The sequence below is a fragment of the Carlito syrichta genome, unplaced genomic scaffold, assembly GCF_000164805.1.
Source record: "Carlito syrichta isolate Samal-C Ts95f unplaced genomic scaffold, Tarsius_syrichta-2.0.1 Scaffold305121, whole genome shotgun sequence".
NCBI classification, from domain to species: Eukaryota; Metazoa; Chordata; class Mammalia; order Primates; family Tarsiidae; genus Carlito; species Carlito syrichta.
This window is the reverse complement of record NW_007249217.1, coordinates 953,958-961,438: the sequence shown is the minus strand read 5'-3', so window position 1 is coordinate 961,438 and position 7,481 is coordinate 953,958. Positions and strand designations below refer to the sequence as shown.

Here is a 7,481-nt window from a genome sequence, read left to right as displayed (position 1 = left end):
TCCAGCTTATGGAAAGCACTACAGTTCAGTTGTAGTGATCTCCATTTCATGTAGTTCTAGTTTTAATTGACTCAATCTCAGAAGCTCAGAAGAGTAGAAAACAAATGTGTGGGGGGAAAAGTGGTGTACAATTCGAAAAGTTAGGAAACTGGAAATGATATCTAGAACTAGTCTCTTTAGTATCATATAAATAATTATATGAGAGATTTGATCAATACTGGGAGGCAGGAAGGGCTGTCTAATAAAAACATTCTAAAAACTGTTGTGCATTTTTTTCACAGTCTGACTGCCCATACTCAGAAAAAGTTCCAAGTATTAAAATTCCCATGGACATCATGGAACAACAGCCTTTCCTAAGCGATAGCAAACCTTCCGACAGTGAGTAGAACTAACCTCTTGCACGCTTGCTTGAATATGATTTGCACTTACAGAGAAAAAACTTTAGAACTATTACCTACATTAACTTTCCCTGTATTTCATCTTTTTTTTCTTTCTAAGGATTTATACTTAATTTTTATAAAATATTATTTTTACATACCCTAAGCTTCACTCTTAATTTCTTACCCTAAGCTTCACTCTTAATTTCTTCTGTTTTTCCATAACCTTTTAAATTTTTGGTTGGTAGTCTTTTCTCTCTCCCAAATTATCACCAGTTTTTGTTGGTTGGTTGGTTGGTTTGGGTTTTTGTTTTGTTTTTCAATTGCTAAACCTGTAACCATGTTTTTAATTGTTTTTTGTTTTTTTTTTTTGCTGGTATTTAGAATTGCAGCTTATAGTACTACATCACTGTCTGTTACTGTTTGTCTTCCTTAGGTTTCAACCAATGACCAAATCAGTTCAAAAGAAAAATTGCATCATGGGTCTCTCAATGATTAATGAATTAATTGTTAATATGGAGAATTTAACATGATTGTTATTTTCAATTAAATTGACAATCATAAAATATTAGCACAACTTTCTAAATATAACTTACAAGATATATGCATTTTGTTTTTCATTTCTTCATCTTTTTGCTATTTCCCAGTTATTATTGTAACTGCACTGATCTTTCTGGAGTAACAGCCCAGGGCTACAGGGTAATCGTTTATGACATGTCATCTTTTCTTTTGTAATTAAGTTAACAGGCCACTTGAAAAGGGAGGAACCTCTATGGTAACATTAGTAAACATCTCAAGCTTTTCCAATAACAAGTAGCAATTGCCTTCAAACTACTCTGCGCTTTGAGTTCTCATTGAAGAAAATGCATTCTTTTAGATTCAGATGGACTTCAAAGTGTACTGATCTGTAGAGTAAAAAGACAGTTGAATCTCTTTTGTTTCTGTTTGACAATGCCATTCTTTAGTAAGAGGTCACTGTTACCAAGAAAGATTTAGAATGAATGTCCATGAATAAAAAGTGGGTATATTAGTTATTCATTGTTAAGTAACAAATTACCAGAGAATTTAGCAGCTTAAAACAACAAGCACATATGTTCTTACACAGTTTCTGACATTCAGAAATGTAGGAAAGCCGGTTTTGTTTCTGGTTCAGGATCTCCCATGAGCCGGCTGTTGACTGGGACTTGACTGGAGCTGAAGCTTTGATGTTAAGCTCACTCATGACGCCCTTGGTAGGACGTTTCAGCTCCTTGACCTGTGCATATCTCCATAGGGCTGGGCTGCCCATGATAGGGCTTCCCCTAGAACGAGTGATGAGAGAGAAACCAAGACAGAAGCTGCAGTCTTCTATAACCGAATCTCATAAGTGACAGCCCATTACTTCTGCCATATTCAGATGGCTGTGCAGACCAACCCTGCTTCAGTGTGGGAAGGAATAACACAAGGTCCTATACACACCAGGAGACAGAAGTCACTGGGGCCATCTTCAACACTGGCCGCCGCCTTGTGTTTAAAGAACAAAGAATGAAATAGTCTTACCTTTGGTATCCAATTTGCAACCTACAACTTGTAATTGAGGTGAATTTCTGCTCACTTTGTCAGTGGGATTTGATTAAGAATTTCTTTTGGAATTGAAGCTCCCTCAATCATGTTTCTGACTTTTCTTTTTAACCTCTACAGCATTGAGAGCAAAGGAGACTATGACATACATGTGCCCAGCACATATGTCTTCTGGTCTCATCATAAACTCGTATAGTCCCTTCTGTACAATGTAAAAGCTACTTAAGAAAAGCCATCACAAGGAAAACATTCATACTCTTAAGAATGCTTTAAAAAGATAAATTGCAATTAATATATTAGTTTACTTCAGCAAAATACACATGATCATTTTGACTGAAATATTTTCTAATTGCATGTTAATCTTTATAATCAGTGAAAGAATAAAACTGATAGAAGTAGCATCAAAAGAGGACTGGACAAAGAAAATGTACATTTACATGATAAACTATTATGCAGCCATAAAGAAAAACAAAATTATAAACTTCACAGCAACTTGGATGGAATTAGAGTCTATGATACTCAGTGACTTATCACAGAAACAAAGATCTGAGTACTACATGTACTCAACAATAAGCAGATCCTGAACATTATTATAATACTATAAGAAAGGGATTATTATTGGAATATGATAAGAATAGTGGGACAGTTCTAAGGGGGAGTGGACATGACATCAATAAGGGTACCTACACTTTACCTGTACGATGACCACTTATGTACCTAACCCTGATTTGTACCCCACATCTTTAAAGGAAAAGAGAGAGAGAGAGAAAAGAAAATTGTAGTATAGATAAGTACTTCAAAAGTCTGTTTTCCCCCATTAATCACAGCAGGACACATTTGTGAATGCTGACAGTGAAAGGAAATCCAAGGGCAAGCCTTAGACATCAAGAAGATGCTATCGCCTTCTAAAAATGATTCCTCATTACCCTATTCACTAAAAAGACAGCAGTGGTTCATCCCAGAAAACCTGAAGTGAAGGAAACGAAGTGATTTGGGCTTCATCACCTACTTAGAGTCTTCGCTTGAAACGCTGTTTATTGAAATGGCTAAACTTGTCTTTCTTACTCTTTCCAGTTGTGAAAGATGCATCAATTTTGTGGAGTTTTTTTTCACCCTAACTTGTATACTTTACCAAAGACCTACTATTTATGATTATTTTTTAATTTATTTTTCAGGAGAAAGATCGTCAACATTCCTTGAGCGCCACACATCATGCTGATAAAATTCCTTTCCTTCAATCACTCGGTATGCCAAGGTAAAGGACAGTCCGGTATTTATGTTGTTCTGTGGATGACTGCTCTACAGAGATGTAGTAAATGGCAGGTTATTGGCAGAATTTCTTGTTCTCTTTCCTCTCTATGATTTATCTTAAACCAATTACCCAGTGACCAAAACTTGTCCCAGCTTTTACTGAGAAGAAAACATTCTAAGAGTCCTACTTACTCTTTGAAATACTGGAATTTTTCAGTATCATGAAATTAAAACCCAGGATCAGCATTAGCTCTTATAATTCCAGTATCACCCATGATTTAAATGGATAACTGGTGTTATCTGGTGGCTTTCCTCCAGCAGTTTTCTATACTCTAAAAAGGCTTTCGAAATTTCCAGTGCTACTTGATTCTCAAAAGAGTGAAATGTCTGAATGTTTTCATCATGTCAATTCTTCAGTTCTTCAGTTGTTGACAGTATTACTCACAGGAGAGTCCCTTTTCTCTTTTTTGATTTTGTTGTGTGTGGTTTTAATCTAGGTATGAGATCTTGGAAATTTTTACTTGAATTTCTTGACTCTGTTGGTATCTTCATACCAGTTAAAATGTTTGCTTTTAATATACAAGGAGGAGATAACTATTAAAAGAGAACAAAGACTGACACATTTGAATTCTGTACAGTGCGTAAACGTTTGACAGACGATGAAGGAAATCTGATTTTCTTACTACCTCTTTTTCTTTTTTATCCGTCTCTAGTCCTCCTAGAACTCCAGTAAAAGTTGTGCCTCAAATTAGAATAGAACTTGAGCCTGAAGACAATGATGACTTCTGGAGGAGCAAGGGAACAGACACTACATTGTAACTTGTTTGTCTTTCTTAAAACTGACAGTCTTGTTGTTAATGTTTTGGGGGGTTTTGTCTGGCTGTTTATTTTTTAACTTTTATTTTGTCTCAGTTTTTGGTCACTGGCCAAAGTGCTCTCTCTGCTTCTCCCCTGCATAGGTAAAATCAAGACAATAGTGCATCGTTCCTTAAAAACAGCATCTGAGGAATCCCCCTTTTGTCCTTAAACTTTCAGATGTCTCCTCTGACAACAGAATTTCTCTATCACTCAAGACACACACAGACCATGCTATTTTCCTCTATTAAGCAGAGGACAAAAGTATTAAGGATTTTATAACACCTTTTATTAAAATATTGAAGGAACTTGCAACCTTAGCTTTGGAGCTGTGCTTACTGGCTTGTCTTTGTCTGGTAAAACAAACCTTGACCTCCAGGCAGAGTCCCTTCTCACTAATAGAGCTCTCTGGGACTGGAAAAAGTGCTGCTATTCTAACTTGCTTTTGCTTGTAAACCCTAATCTTAGAGTTATCAAAAGAAGAAAAACTAAAGGTACTTTACTCCCTATAGAGAAACCATTGCCATCATTGTAGCAAAGTGCTGGAATGTCCCTTTTTCCTATGCAACTTTTTTTAACCCTTATCTGTTGAGTACATTGAAGAGTATTTTTCTTCCTAGATTTTGTTGTTTAAATTATGGGGCCTAACCTGCAACTTATTTTTTGTCAATTTTTAAAACTTTTTTTTAATTACTGTAAAGAAAATGAATTTTTTCCTGCAGCAGGAAACATAGTTTTGAGTAGTTCTACCTCTTATTTGTAGCTGCCAGGCTTTCTGTAAAAATTGTATTGTATATAATGTGATTTTTACATACACAATCTCTAGGGTAAGCCAAAAGGCTAGATCAGATTTAAAACACCATGTTTCTAAGCATCCATTTTTCCCTTTCTTTAAAAAAAAAATTAACTGTTCTATGAAGGAAATTGAGGGAGAAGAAACAAACTCCTATGTGATGGGAAGAATTGATGTTCTGATAATAGTAGTATCCGGGTACAAATGCTGATTGTATTACCATATCATTGTCCTATGCAGTATTGTTAGATATTTTTTCTTTTTGAAATATTTGTGTGTTTGTATATGTACTCTCTGTGTGGCTGGTGCACGTATGTGCAAAATTTAGAAAGAAAAAGAGTAACTAGGCAAAGGACAAACGATACTGAATCTCTTATGCCAGTTTTCATAAAACTCAAAACACATATGAAAAACCCATCAGGGAATCCAAGAAATTTGCCATTATGCAAATGAGGGTAAATATAGCTTATTCTCCAGGTAATATCAGTCACCATCATTTATATAATGGCTCATATTTACAACACAAAATCCACATGTCTATATTTACACATCACTAAAGTGTCATGGGGATGCAGATAGATCCGCAAAGGTATATGGATAAACACCTTAACAGTACTCTCACATACATTTATTTGGGATGCCAAGGCAGTTGTTCTTTGTGATTGGGACTTTTAGAATGTATTTGTGTACATATCATATGTATGTGTGTTTCAGAGTACCATATTGAAAATTAGACCTTTATTATCAAAATTTACCGTGATATTTAAATGTAAAGTGTTTGATAGGTTATATTATACATTGTGAATGCATATTAAAAATAACATTTAAAATGTTGAATCTATAATTTTGGATTCATATAACCACAATTGTGATATATTCTAACTATAGCCAGTTGTTGGAGGTATAGTAAAAGCAGAATGAAACCACTTTTTTTGATCTTATAATATGCCTTTATTGACTCCCATTTACTGTGATATTAATTAAATTGTAATTCTGTCCTCTGAAATTTTAAAATTTTGAAAAATTTTATTATACTGAGTTAGCTGTTACTTGTGTGGCATCCGATAATCTTAAAGCTTTTAATTTTATAAAACTTAGACATAAATGACCCCAATATTTTCACTAAATTGGTAGTGGCAGATTATATGTTATTGTGTTAAAACCTCACATGCTAAATTTTGGGATTGCATTTGTATTTAGAGCTATCCTTAAAATAATTTGTTTATATTACTAGTTTTCTATTACCCTAACATAAAGAAATATTTTTCTCTATTGATGGAAGCATCAATAAAATGTTTGTTTTAAAACAATGTATTACAATAAATTCAGCCTAACCTATGATTTTGTCAAATTAAAGACATTTTGGTTTGCTTTTATAAAAGCTCTAGAAAGAATAACTTTTTCTGATCATGAATCACGTATTTGTGGGTTCATGCCCCTTTCCATACCTTTCAAAGAACTCCTAAAGCAACTTAACTCATTATTTCAGTCTTTGAGTAGATGTGAAAGCTATTTGCCCCTTCACTGATGTTTCTATTCTGTGGTGGAAGGTTGGCATTCATGATATAAGCACAGAATACTGACTTACATTTGCTAAATAAACAGCTAATATCAAACTCTTTCAATATTCTACAACCCAGGGAAGTTTTTTTAAAAATCATTACTTTCAAAGGAAAAGTAGTAGTTACCAAACTAACAAGCAAAACCTGAGGCTCACAGAGAGATATCAGATTATCTGTACTTCAACTGAATTTACTCATTGACTAAGACCTAACAAGACTTTGGGATGGTTTTGTTCCTATGTAAACTGGACACAAATTATAATAGTAAATTTGTTATAAGTGTTTCTCCCTTTTCTCCTTGATATGAATTAGGAGATAAAAGATTCAAGTTGTTTGAAGTAAAGACTCAGTATACTCAGAGTTGTGAACCCAATGTCTTGTCAATGGTTTAGAAACTTACTGTTGGAAGGAAAGAGATGACTAGGCCAAGAGTCTGCCTTATCAAAGGAGCAGAAATGCCCCCTGGTTTTACGTTTAAGAGAAAATCTCTTAGAGACACTGTTTTCTTTGACAAAAGTCAATTTACTGTGTGAAATGACTACTTGGAATTCGATTGTTTTGTGTGCCATAGGCAGTAATGTTCCTGATTCTTCTTCTAGTCAAGGATGGGGGGTGGGGGTGGGGAGGAGACTTATTTACTTAAGAAGTAGGAAAGCAAAAACCTTCCTGCTCAGCTCCCCAACCTCAAAGAATGGGGAAAAACAATTGTCTGCTGTCAATAATTCAGTTTCTGTGTATTTTATGCACATGCTCTAACCCACACAGAGTAAATCTGTTATCAGCTATATATTGGTGTTTAATAGAGAATGATTGTCTTCCAAGTTTTTTTTTTTAACCGTGTTAAAGTACTTGAAATGTATTGACTGCTGACTATCTTTTAGAAACAAAATGAAATCACTTAGGTTGTATTTCAGAAGTTGACATTGTTCGGGAATGGGACAAAGCTTTCTTCAGTCTTTTTCATACCACTTAATGATTTTGGTGCAGGAACCTGAGTTGTTTTTTTTTTTTTTAATTTATATACCATGATATTTCACATCTGCTCTTTACAGCACAATCATGAAGCCCATTGGCACCAAGTAA

General features: G+C 34.5%; 1 long non-coding RNA gene across 1 annotated transcript; it reads left to right on the top strand.

The window, feature by feature from the left end:
* The first annotated feature begins 279 nt into the window (after window positions 1–279).
* Window positions 280–4,522, top strand: LOC103263478. The gene is made up of 3 exons (XR_504499.2): window positions 280–378; window positions 3,113–3,192; window positions 3,902–4,522. It is a non-coding gene; the product is annotated as an uncharacterized LOC103263478 (long non-coding RNA).
* Window positions 4,523–7,481: the final 2,959 nt, after the last annotated feature.